Source organism: Toxotes jaculatrix, chromosome 1 (assembly GCF_017976425.1).
Source record: "Toxotes jaculatrix isolate fToxJac2 chromosome 1, fToxJac2.pri, whole genome shotgun sequence".
Classification (NCBI taxonomy): domain Eukaryota; kingdom Metazoa; phylum Chordata; class Actinopteri; family Toxotidae; genus Toxotes; species Toxotes jaculatrix.
This window is the reverse complement of record NC_054394.1, coordinates 18,260,575-18,272,842: the sequence shown is the minus strand read 5'-3', so window position 1 is coordinate 18,272,842 and position 12,268 is coordinate 18,260,575. Positions and strand designations below refer to the sequence as shown.

The 12,268-nt window shown below is 41.2% G+C and overlaps 1 long non-coding RNA gene across 1 annotated transcript; it reads right to left on the bottom strand.

Moving 5' to 3' along the window:
• Window positions 1–4,429: 4,429 nt before the first annotated feature.
• Window positions 4,430–10,314, bottom strand: LOC121185373. The gene is made up of 4 exons (XR_005894360.1): window positions 10,246–10,314; window positions 9,831–9,936; window positions 5,279–5,340; window positions 4,430–4,485 (listed from the first exon to the last, which is right to left on the bottom strand). It is a non-coding gene; the product is annotated as an uncharacterized LOC121185373 (long non-coding RNA).
• Between the last annotated feature and the right edge of the window lie 1,954 nt (window positions 10,315–12,268).

Below are 12,268 nucleotides of genomic sequence, written 5' to 3'. Positions count from 1 at the left end.
CACCAAATGCTACAGAAGTCTGACCCTGGGTTACAAGTTCCCAGAGTACTTATGCCTGTTTCTCACATACCAGGATTGCAAGGATGGCAGGGAGACAAAATAATCTGAAGTTCAAAAAATAGAGATAAAGTGTAAGTTGTGCTCAGAGGCACCAGAGACAGGTGTCTTCGCAAAGTACAGTAAACAAAGTACATTATGCCACTACAGGTCATGTTGTAATCACTTCACCCAGAATTGAATATACGAGTTCATGAGAATATACGAATGCTTGATAAAAGAGTATATGACTTTTTTTGGCCGATTTTGAAGCGTTACTATACTATGACGTTTTTTAATGATATTTCGAGGCCATACTATTTAATTTACCATCAACAATAATGTATAAATATGTACAAAATGAATTACTAATGTATTTTTTAAATTATAAATGTTATTATATAAATATGTCATTTACTCTACATATAATTGAAATGGTTCCAGATTTTGCTTCTGTTCCTGGTGTCACTCATTTTCTTAACTATACCTTTCTAATGTGTCGATGTTGTCTTTTCTTGTAGCCCCTGGCTCTCTGCCCCTCCTGCTCTACATGTGCTACTGCTGCTGCGAGTGTAACTACCGCCCCTTCCCCCTTAGCGCAAACACAGGCCGCAAACACATATTGACCAATCACGTGCGACTTGAAGAAAAAAGAGAAAATGAAAAAAACAACAAAACAAACGGCTCCCAATCAGGAGCCGGCTCCCGTCGTTCACTTCAAAGAGCCGGCTCTAAGAGCCGTTTCATTCGTGACCGACACATCACTAAAACAGGAATATTTATTGAGGGAATACAAGGCTACAATTTTATTTTGTCTCATTTTTCTGTTTAAAAAGTCCAACACTGCATGGACAGAGCAGCTCCGTCAGTAAGCGGCTGCTGTGATTTGTGTGCTGCTGTAACTGTAAGTGGATTGTGGGTGGAGGCAGCAGTGAAAGCCGGTAAATATTAAGTATTAAACATTTTAATATATTATTATTATTATTATTAGCAATAATAATAACGACAATAATAATGTTTTTTAAGTTTTAATATATTTTATTAATATGAAATAATAATGATTGTTTCACAATTAAATAATAGGGTAGGAATAAATTTCCCCCCGCAACTCCACCAAACCCTGCAGCTCCACCTAAAACCTCTATCTGAAACAGTCATGTTTAAAACACAGCAGCAACATATGATCTCTGTTGTATGCTGTAAGTTGCGGTTGTATGAGGTCAAGCTGGTCGGGTCGGACTCTGGGACTGTCGTGTGGTGGATGTAGCTGCGTGTAGCTGCCGCTTAGCTTGTTAGTCTGATTTAGGCTGATTAGCTTTTTGTCTTATGTCACAAAACTGACTCCCTGAAACCAATGGGTGAGGTCACGGGTGCTACGTCCATGTTTTATACAGTCTGTGTCCACCATCTTAGTATAGCACATTAGCAAGCTAACATTTTCTTATCAGCAGTATTTGACCAGAATATCACAAAAATCCCCAGCACTGTTAACCTCATGATGATGCTAAAGGAAAAGTAAGGAAATCACAAATGTTATTAGTAGGGATGCACCAAATATTCGGCCACCCAAAATTTTCGACCAAAAATGGCCCAAAAGTGCATTTTCGGTTTCCGACCGAAAGACTTTTATCACCGAAACAACACGGCCGAAACAGGATGTTGTGATGACGCAAGCAAAAACCACGGCCAGTACAAGCTTGTCTGGAAAGGCCTGAAACGTGGATGTATTTCAGTAAATCTGAGAAAGACACACGGATAGCAATTTGCAAAACATCACGTCGGGTGTCGATCGCTATGCTGAATATGAGAGGAATGCAGCACAGAAAAGGAAAATCCCTCTGAGCACGCCCACTCTTTGAAAAGGCAAGGAAGTTTAAAACTTAACTTAAGGCGCTGCAATTAATTACAATTAACATATGGGCTATGTCAATCTTTGAGACAATTTTGATTGTGGAAAGCGCAACATAAATAAAATTGAATTGAATTGAATTTTTATACACTATTATGTTGTAGTTCTACAGCGAAAATTTTAAAATGCACTTGACTTATATCCACTGTGTTTTATGAGAGAACATTTAATTTTACAATCTTGTTTAAATTGATTTATTCTTTGAAACATTCATATTAATTTATGTAATCACAATTGCAATGCAATTTTTATGAAATTAGTACACAGTCATAGCCATAAATGCAATGGTACTAATAATTGGCATAATAATTTCTTTCGGTGCTTCGGTTTTCAGCCTTGGTTTCCTCATTTTCGGTGTTTCGGTTTTCAGCCTTGGTTTCCTCATTTTCGGTTTTTGGTTTCGGCCAACAATTTTCATTTCGGTATATCCCTAATTATTAGGATTCATCCTCTGGGGACCATGAATGTATGCATAAAATTACATAGTAACCCACAATATTTCAGTCTGGACAAACGTAGACATAGCAACATTACCATCCGTAGAGTCACACTATTAGAATGGCTTGAACTTCCTCTGAATGTCAACACTACAAGTATATAAGAAATTTTGGAAAGAAACTGATTATATAACATTGATCATTATTTTTTGAGTTACCATTCCTGTACAGAGTATTCACAAAGTATAAACACACTTTACTAGAGCCAAAGAGGCCTTTACTGCCTCTAAGTGCAATGCTTGGGCATTAATATCAATTATTGGTGTTCCTTAGTTTCCTCAGACACCTTAAGTGTTGTGTATTGACTGCTATGCTAGAAAGAATGTTGCCTATTGATTTAGTCAAGGCAGGAACCGATGGTGTCCTCTTCCTGTGAGGCTGGAATTAATCCTTACATGCTGCCAGTGAGTGAATAACTTACCTATTACAACTCAGCAACCGGAGAGCCGCCTCACTGCTTCCTGTGTGAGATCACAGTACATCTGCGCAGATGCACTCCGAAAAGTCAAAGGGAGCAAAAGATGGGCACAACCACACAACAGTGTGCTGCAGGAACAGATATAACCTCTATGGGTGCAGGAGAGTCAGTACAATACAGCACAACTTCTGCGAGCAAAACAGAATGCTTAGGTTATTTTTCCTATCACTCAGTAAATCCACAACCTTCAGTGTCTTCATACTTAACTGATACTTTACTAAACTTTGCTTTTGGTCTTTATTTGGTAAAACTGAATTTTAGTACAAAAAAATAACAGATACCATTTACTTCTGTGAGTAAATGTAAGAAATTTAAGAGTGTTGCAGCATCCAGTAATGTTTTTACTGGTCCATTGTCTTATCCCTAACCAACACTTTGTGTATACTGTACAACCATGCTTGGTCTACCTCCCTCTGGACTGTATGGTTACTAACAGCTCATCCACAATTGCTTAGGGGTCTTATTTTGTTCTAGAAGAAAGACTTTATACTGTCAAACTCAGACATCCCATGTGATTGAAGGCCGATGGGCATGGAACTCTCAGAGCTGCCCTCAAAGCTGCAACAATGCCTGCTTTCACACAGCCAACTTGTGGTGGGTGGAGTGGAAGAACAAAGGCAGGCTTGTTAGGATTTAGATGCCTTTATTATTCTTTTATTTGGCTGCAATTTCTTGTCTATCTGCCCATATTCATTGAGATTTTGGCTACATTGGCTTGTGGGGTCTATGGCTTTAGGAGTAGTTAGTGTGTATGACTCAAAACACATCAAGGGTTCGACTGTTCTCTTGCACAAATCAATCTAAAGAAACTTAATCATAAAAAATAGATTCATATTCCTTTCATCCCATCATGCATTCAACTTACCGGTACTAAAAACTAATGAAATTAAAACACAGATTTGATCTGGGAAATTCTGACAAATAACAACAAAACAACAAACAATGAAATAAAAAATAACAATAAAATTATTTTTTGATCTACACAGATAAAGTCTCCAATTGTTATAATTCTGAGCTAACGTTTTTGAATATATTTAGTTTACTTACTTAATTTTTTAGCTTCATATACTCTGAAAGTATAATAACAGCCTTGTCTTGCCACCTAAACAAACTTGTAACACAACAGTTTCATTCTGAAATGTGACTACAACTCAAAAAATACAAAAAATTAAAAAATGATTACTGGAAAGACATATAAAAAAATATATACAAAAATCTTTTATAGCTTTCTGTGACACCAAAAGTTGTTTTTCTCCAAACTCTAAAGTCTTCCATAAAACTTTGCGAGGTTTAACAGATCCCCTTTTTTATGTGTTTGAAGTGCTAATCATTAATACCTAACTGTCCATGGGATTGGAAAGGTGGGACCCGGATAATCATTGTGTTGTCCAAATCTGATTAGATGCTTGTACAAGGACAAGATCCTTCTCTCTTCGGCCTTCAGAAACTGTCCCAACTCTTCAACAATTATGGCTGCTGGGAAAACACAGGCTCGCAGAGTGATTCTTCTCCTCTTCTGCAGGCTCTCTGCTCGACTAATCAAAGCTCCTCTTGTAGTCAAAGCCCTGCAAAAGCAAAAGAGACTTCATTCCAATAAATGGATGATCAAAGAGCATTAAGGCTGCTAGAAACAAGGGATGTTTCAATGGACTTAAGAGAACAACTAGATGATGCCTTGGGCTGTGTTTTGTTTGAATATTTTATACTATTTCCAATTCATTCAGCTTGAAATCCCAGTTTTGGTTCCAAAACTAAAACAATACTTTTTCTGATACCTCTTCTGACACTTTATCATTTATTTTTTTCATTATATGGGCACTCTGCTGATTTTAGTTCATGTCAGTTCAATTCACTGTACTACTCAGTCTTTACATATAACAACAGCTGTATAATGTTTTCTGTTTGACGAGTTTGGCAAAATAGCCCCGATGACATCATCAAGTGTTTAATTAAAGACACTACTGGGTTGCATTATGGGAAATGGAAAGTTCTTGGGGCCAGGCCCATACTAGAGACCAAAAGTCAGGATGTAATGGCCTCTTCTTCTTCACTCTTGTGAGTGATCCAACCTAATGAAAGTGCAATGTTAAATTCCTGGAGTACCCCTTTATAAAAATAAGTTCTCTAATGTTAAATGTTGTTAACCAGCAACATCTTAAGAACTTTGGTTAAATAAAACAGTCAAAAATTTAATTTTGAAAATGTAACATCAGCGTCAGCAGCGTTAGGTTTTGATGCTTGTACATATTTTGGTCGGAGTTTCAATACCCAGCCTTAATGATGCCTCATGTGTATTAGGTTACTAACACACCTTTTTGTGCTTGTCACTATCACACATCTCAGTCTGAACTGACCTACCAGAGCACTGAGCAGGTTTCCAGCAGCTGCTGTGTCACTGAGTCCTGGTCGATATACAGTAGCTGGAGGGAGAAAACATCGACTGTCAGCTGGCGAAATCCCCAATCAGAAATCGCTTGTTATGCTCCTTTCTGTGTCAAAACACTCCCTTATTACATGATTGGACTAAAAGGTTGATGGCTTTTTTTTATTTGTAAAACAGGTCTCTAACCACATGTAAATTCTAATAGAATGCAAATTCGCTTTGCTTATTCTGGCCGAGTTTCCACAGTGTCCCAATCCCTCTTAAGCTTCTTGTTGACCGCATCTGCCAGCTTTGTGTACACAGTTGGCTCCTCAGCTATTCCAACTGCATCGTTAATGTCTGCCCTTTTGTGCTGCTCAATTCCACCGGAATAAACAGAATCACACGTGCAAAATTATTTTCTAACACAGATAATTAGCCGAAGAAACAATCCAGGGTATGAATAATAATGTGCCCGACTAACATTATAACTTTTAAGCATGGGAAAAGGAGGGATTTGAATGCCAAGGGAAATGAGCTTATCAAATAAAGCTTGAAAATGTGCAGTGAATGAAATGAGTCAATCATTTTAATGTGAGATGGGAGCCCTGAGGAGAATAAATAAGCAATCGTCACATCATGCAGGGAGAACAAATGAGCATGGTACACAATTAGGCAGGGTCACATTCTGCCAGAGCTGTGAGCGTGGGATGGGCTAATGAGCTGTGTGAGTGAGTGTGTGTCTGTCTGTCTGTGTGAATGTGTATCGGAAGAGAAAGAGGAAGTAGGAGATGAAAAAGCTGATCCCTCGCCCTCAAAATTCTGATGTACAGACTAAGACAGCCAGACAGCCAGACACACAAGCGGCAAGTCAGGCGAGAGACAAAGATAAAAGTAAGAGGGGCTGGTGGAGAAGAGGTGGGCTATGAGTTGACTTGGCATCTGGGGCAAGTAGACATGCAGGCAGACAGAGCAATGGGCAGGTACAGCAGCCAAACAGACAAAAAGAAGAGAAGTGCCTCAGAAGGACCAACGGCACAGAGCTTTCAAAGGCGACTCATAGTTATTAACTATTCAATCACATAAAGGAGAGCTGAAGGCGTGAAAGGTTGCGGACCGAAGCACTTTTGCTTCAGTGCATTAAGAGCCTGGTCCAGCACTCTGGCTGCATGAAAGAGAAATAGATTGCCTCCCAGGAAGATGACTGCTCAAAGGAGTTGGCTTTTTCCCCTTAATAACAGCAATCTGCTGTGAAAATCTAATCCCAAGTACCATTTACACTGAATCTGGATAACTTCTGCTTGGAAAAGCGTACAATATGAATATTTCATTCCCTGATATACAAATAAACAGAACAAGCCCCCAACCCCACCCCATCAATCAGAGGGACATTCTCAAAGTAAGTGAACTGGAAGAGCAAATTGCTAATGAATGGCACCGCTAGAGAAATGCACATTTTTAAACGGTATTGTGGATATACTGTACAACTGGCTGAAATGAAAACACAATTCTTCACAAGAGCGTGAAATGCATTTGATCATAGACATGGGTGTACATGACCCATATGGTCATAAAAAAGGAAAATATTAAGTGAAACACTCGCAATGTTGATAACCTGAGTGACATACACACTTCAACAAACCAAGCATGAACACTGTCCCTCAACTGAAGTAATAGCTCCATCTTTGCCATTAAAGTCAGATATGGATGCACCCTTTAAGCCCCCTAGTCTCCTTCTCGCTGGCCTAATTCTCCCTCCTCAGTGGTGGATAAGAGGGATCAGAAATCCATCCATATGCATGGCCAACTATCTGTAGAGGGGATGTCAGGTCTCAGCCTGGCCAGCTTTCTCAAAGTACTGGTAATGACACTTAATGAAAGCTAGGGAGCCGGGCTCTGAGAGGGAAAGCCTGTGCATGTATTCCCCCAGCCCCGACCCGGCATCCAGACCAAGCCTTCAGACGCCATAAATAAACAAACGTGCTGTGTGAGAATAGACGTGATATTTCACTAGCTTCTCTCATGCCATTTCATCCACTTATTTATCTATTTATTATTATTCCCTCGATCACTGGTTTGCTTTCAGCCCACCTCCGCACTCCTGGCTCCCTGCAGGTTTCTGAATGCCCCAAAACATTAGTTGGACTTCGCTCCAGTCACCCTGTGGACCTTAATGGGCTGAGTTTGCATAAGCTCTCCACTGGTCTACACAAATAAACTCACACGAAGAGCTGTCAGGCCACTGGAAACTGAACAAATATTCAGACGTGTCCCTGATCTCTTAATACCAATCACACTGCTTACTCCACTTCTCCTAATGGCTTAACAAACTTAACCAAACCCCTTCTAGCCCCAGTTAAGCTGTTATATTTTTAATTGGACTAGTTTGACAGACAAAGGAGCAGTTGTGTCTGCTGTGATGCAGGTGATATCACTGAAGCTGAGAAGAGAAGGATGGGGAGGGTGTTCTAGTTGCAGTGATGCCTGTATTGAGACGGGTGCTGAGACTCAAAGTAAACAGAGGGAATGAGGGGATAGAGAGGCTCTTCTTAGCACAAGCCTCTATTCAGTATAGTCAACACATGGCAGATTGGGTTCACATCTTTCTCCCCTCGCTCTCATGCTGCCTCTGTCCTTCCACCACCGAAAAGTTATCCCTTCAATCAGCCCCAATTTCCCTCCTTTCAATTTGAGAGGATATCAGATAGGAATGTGTTGCAGGCAAATGCCAGGTAACACAAATCTGGCTTACTGTGAGGCACAGTGATATTGGCTGAGAAAAATGAGATGGCTTCAACTGTGGGAAACCACACCACCAACAAATAACCCTTTCTCAAGCAACACATAAAATTCATATTTTATTTAGAAAAAGTTGGAAGTTTCCATGGTGACACCTGAGTGAGTGAAGGTGTCCAATGTGGTCTTGAAGAAAAAAACAACAACAGGAAGCAACACTTATCTGTCTGTCTGGCCATAGCAGAGAACATCACTAAGCTGGTTGGGTGAAAAGTTTGCCAAGTCTGAACAGTGCCAGGGAGGTGAGACCTCCATCCGTGTCCTTTGATCACAGCCACCCTCAACATTTCCCAGCTAACTGCACAAATGTGTCTTCAGTGTTAACAAGCTTTAGCCATCAGCTGAAGCTGGGCCACACAGGTGGGGACGACACAGGATGGCCACAGTCGAGCAGATTACAGTGGGGGTCATCGTGGGTGCAGGAGGAGAGGAGTGCTAAACATGGTTGTATGTAAAGGAGACCCTCTGCTCTGTGAGATGGAGAGAGAAATGTGCTGGGGCTGCATTAGCAACCGGACACAGAGGCACAACCCGGGGGGGGGGGGGGGGGGGGGGGGGGGGCGGTGGACTTCAAACACTGATGTACGGGCCATTCAGGGCTCTCAGGCTGCTGATTTCACAGCAGGAAAACACAGACCATTAGCCACACAAACACACTGAGGCCTATGCTAATCCCAGAACAGGAAAAATCAACATGACAGCCAATAAAATCCTGGGAGTTTAAGCAGCAGCTTTGCTTTTCAGTGATACTGTCTGTGATGTGCTGGTGAGTGTTTGTATTGACCCATGTTTCAGATGAGCCACCCCAGAAACACTCAGGCTCTGTCTGAAAGCTCGCTGCTTTGTCACTGACACTGTCTCTGGAGTCGACCAGAGAAAAAGCAGAGAACACGTAGTCGCACAGAGGGGCTTGTACAGATTTGCCACCCCTCTTTTGGAAGACAACTGGGGTCTTTGCCAGGACTTTGACAGTTCAACACAGTAGAATGATCAGAGCCAAAGTTACCAAATCAAGGACTGTCTCTGGTCAGATACTGCAGTGTGTTGCTTGTGAACTTGGACACAGGAGGCAGAAGAAGGGAACTACACTAGATACACTAAGGATGGTTAGACAGTGACTATGGTACCAATTGTACAAATCTTTTGTTGATCAAGTGGGTGGATGATCAAACTGGCTTCAGAGGCCTAACAAAGAACATGACATATTTTGTTCTTGACAGAAGTGACGGATTCGGCAACAAAGAATCATGCTGCCACATTAACACATCACACAACACACTCTGCTCACTGCAGCACACACTGAATCCTGTGGCTGTTCTGCATTAAAATGTAGATTAATACCAAGCTGCAAAATACTGTTTTCAGTGACCTCTTCTAGTTCAAAGTGTCAGGTCTGTTGCACCACTGACAGCAGCCTGTGTCACCGTTTTGTTACTGTTGTTACTATTGTTACTGTTACCGTATTGTTACTTTTCAGCACAGAAACATACCAAGATTATATAGCCTCTGTACATTATAGCTAAAAAAATGCAGGCAGAGAAGATTTTCAGCAATCCATTCTTTGTAAGTTATAATGTGTTAATCCTGCTAAAATATTTCAATTATGTGCTTAAGTGCATGTTCTTAAGGTTCCGTTAACATTTCTCTGATGGCCAAACATATACAAACAAAACTGAAAATCTGAAAATTGAAACGAAATGAAAAGCTGCACCACAATATTTGTAGGTCTGAGTATATTTTCTTGGTATATACCTGGATCTTCGCCTCTTCAATCCTCCTTTCGTCAAGCTTAGCTTTAAGTCTCCTGACCTCAATTTGTCGAGCTTCCACACCCTCCTGCAGGTGGATTCATGTGTGCCTGTACACACAAACAAAGACACATGTGTACGCGCAAACAAAAAGTGCACTGTATTTCACACACCGTTGCATTTGAGAGCAAGGCACATATAAATAACTCTCATCTGTCCACTTTCTTTTTCTTGGCGGAGATGCATGATCTTCGTGCTTTGCTCTTTTATTTTCACTGCCAGTTTTTCATTTTGCTTGCCTGCAGCAATGTTGGAATATGATAAAATGTGCATTAGCTATTGTTGGGATAGAAACCAATTACTGTGCAAGTGCAGAGAGATCTCAGTAGTAGTGTTGTGTGTATAAAGGCCTTACTTACGTTCGGGGACCAACTGGTTGACAGTGGAGAGCATGTTGTGGACGCGAGATTCGTCTGACCGAGAGCAAAACCTTCACCTTCTAGTGGGACAGAGGGAGGAAGAGAGAAACGGGCAATAAAGGACAGAGGCAGTGGGAGGAAAGCAAAATATAAAAAATAACCACATATCTGCGGAAAATATCTCAGCTGTTTCTCCACTGTACTTCTATAGTTACAAACTAAAGTTTGGAGTGTAAAGCTTCAAAATATAAGACACACATTGGGACTAAGAAGCATATAGAGTCAGACTGATGAGGCCTACACATGCGATTCTGTTTGACCTGGACTACCTTAAAGTTATAGCTGTCCCTGTGAGATACAATCACTAGCTTTATTAAAATGACACACTCCTCCCAGACTGCCCAGAATGGCTGCTACTCCTGGCCCAAATGCAAGTTGGATACTCAGCTCTGCAAGCCTGTACTCAGTCATACAAGTCTGCAGGGACACACAACTTTATGAAAGATAGTATGAGCAATAGTTACTTGCAAAATAATAACGATATAAAAATCAAATATATTTAATTTAGGACAACAAAATCCGAGTTCTCATGAGGGCAGTTCTCATGTTGTTAGAGTATGATTAAATTCCACCAATATTGAACATCTGTGTACATATACATGTACTAAAACATGCTGGGGTCTATGTATGCCCATATCCTGAAGATGTTTTGGGAGATGTAACTTAATTGACCAGGGAAGACAAACTTTACTGCAACACAATTCAAAGTATAAGTCACTTGAGGATCCTCCTGCTAAGACCTCTATTTTCCTTAGTATTGTGCGCAGGGGATGCAATAAGGCACAAACATGTCCCTCATCCGAGGACTGTCACCTCTTCACTGCCTCCAAACCACCCAATATTGCCAACGCCATTAACACTGCCTGCCCCACTCCTCCCTTTGTCAGGAGATGAAGACATTTTTAATAATGATTATGCATTTGCCTTGCTTTGCATTCTTCTGAGTATCGTGGTTTGCATATAGCTAGTCAAAGTAAGGATCTATATCTCAACCACTGAGTCTGCCACCAAATGAAATCCCTCTTATTTCTGAATGACACACTGGGTGGCATTTGAAAATATAATTCTGGTGCAGACTTGCTTCATAGACTTGGGTTTGAAATAATGAATTATAGGCGTTGTGATGAAAATCTGTGCACAGCCTTTCAGTGGCTACTCTGTAGTGTCACTCGATTCCCCAGCTTGAGCTCCATAGCCATTTCCTGCTAGTCAGGGAGACAGAGGCTGTGAGCACACCACCACCATCACAATGACCTTTCCACAAGCCCAGGGAGCACGCAATGCAGAGGAGAGGCAATAAAAGTAATGAAAGAAGCAAAGGCAATTAAAGTGGTGTGTGTGAGGGGAGCGTGGCGGAGATGAGCCTAACTGGAGGCAGCCCTGGAATGCACTACAGCTCCATATCCCCCATAATCCCTGTGTGATCGCAGAGCAACCCTGGTGTGCTCCCAGTCTGATCATCCTCTTGCTGCATTCACCATCTAATCCGTGCAAAAGGACAGCCATGCACACACACTGTACACACACAGACATACATACACACAAATGTAAAAGGCATTCAGAGATGCACACATCTCTGCACACGCTGCGAGAGTAATTATTATAGGCTGCATATAATGTGTACTGCACGACAAAGTGAGGAAACTACTAAAAATAAATTACCAAACACAAACACATTCAGGCACAAACGCGCACACACACACGCACACACACACGCACACACACACGCACACACACACGCACACACACACGCACACACACACGCACACACATGTTTAGTTCTAGAAAATGAGTTGCTCCCCTCCCGCCCTCTGCAGCGCAGTGTTTCCTCGCGGCCAGTGAGAATCATTAATGCCCTTCCTCTGATGCAGCCACACAACCAACAGCAATTATTTCTAAAAGCAAAAAGTGAAAACAGACAGCGAACGCACAAATATACACGGCACATAATCATTATTTTTTT